The sequence below is a fragment of the Poecilia latipinna genome, unplaced genomic scaffold (assembly GCF_001443285.1).
Source record: "Poecilia latipinna isolate Pla-1442-1.1 unplaced genomic scaffold, P_latipinna-1.0 Scaffold3943, whole genome shotgun sequence".
NCBI classification, from domain to species: Eukaryota; Metazoa; Chordata; class Actinopteri; order Cyprinodontiformes; family Poeciliidae; genus Poecilia; species Poecilia latipinna.
In genome coordinates this window covers 1-1,083 of record NW_015116559.1, presented here as the reverse complement: position 1 = coordinate 1,083, position 1,083 = coordinate 1, and the positions used below count along the sequence as shown (strand labels likewise).

Here is a 1,083-nt window from a genome sequence, read left to right as displayed (position 1 = left end):
TGTTGATAATTTCTCACTCACCAATTTTGGTGGCACAACTGGTTTTTTAGACCCGTCCTTCGTTAATGCAGGCTGAGTAGTCAAAGGAATATTAAAAAAACCGTCAATGGAAACTTTTCCACTTGTACATTTTGTAATTTTAATAACATTGTGTCATGATTAAAGTACTGTAAAACCTGTAAGAGGTGTTGATAATTTCTCACTCACCAATTTTGGTGGCAAAACTGGTTTTTTAGACCCGTCCTTCTTTTTTGCAGGCTGAGTAGACAATGAAATATTGAAATATTGTTAATGAGAAAATGTTTCACTTGTAAATTTTGTATAGTTTCAAAATTGGGTCATGATTAAAGTACTGTAAAACCTGTGCCAGGTGTTGATAATTTCTCACTTACCAATTTTGGTGGCACAACTGGTTTTTTGGACCCGTCCTTCTTTTTTGCAGGCTGAGTAGACAAAGGAATATTATAAAACCGTCAAAGGAAACCTCTCCACTTGTACATTGTCTAATTTTACTAATATTTTGTCATGATTAAAGTATTGTAAAACCTGTGGCAGATGTTGATAACTTTTCACTTATGAATGTCAATGGAAACCTTTCCACTTGTACATTCTGTATAGTTTCAAAATTTGGGTCATGATTAAAGTACTGTAAAACCTGTGACAGGTGTTGATAACTTCTTACTTACTAACTTTGGTGGCACAACTGGTTTTTTAGACCCGTCTTTCTTTTTTGCAGGCTGAGTAGACAAAGGAATATTGAAAAAACGTCAAAGGAAACCTTTCCACTTGTACATTCTGTATAGTTTCAAGATTTGGGTCATGATTAAAGTACTGTAAACCTGTGAGAGGTGTTGTTAATTTCTCACTCACCAATTTTGGTGGCACAACTGGTTTTTTAGACCCATCCTTCTTTTTTGCAGGCTGAGTAGACAAAGGAATATTAAAAATCCATCAAAGGAAACCTTTCCACTTGTACATTTTGTATAGTTTCAAAATTTGGGTCATGATTAAAGTACTGTAAACCTGTGAGAGGTGTTGTTAATTTCTCACTCACCAATTTTGGTGGCACAACTGGTTTTTTAG

The 1,083-nt window shown here is 34.7% G+C and overlaps 1 long non-coding RNA gene across 4 annotated transcripts in view; it reads right to left on the bottom strand.

Annotated features, from left to right (window-relative positions):
- LOC106941933 (uncharacterized) overlaps nucleotides 1-1,081 on the bottom strand; it is a 20,055-nt gene extending 18,974 nt beyond the window's left edge. For 2 of the 4 annotated variants that reach the window (XR_001423488.1, XR_001423490.1), the window contains exons 1-3: nucleotides 1,055-1,081; nucleotides 871-921; nucleotides 393-443 (exon numbers count right to left, since the gene is read on the bottom strand). This is a non-coding gene — a long non-coding RNA (uncharacterized LOC106941933). Of the gene's footprint in view, nucleotides 1-246; nucleotides 259-335; nucleotides 444-870; nucleotides 922-1,054 lie in introns of those variants that run through there. The other 2 variants (XR_001423489.1, XR_001423487.1) reach the window with 2 other exon arrangements.
- Nucleotides 1,082-1,083: the final 2 nt, after the last annotated feature.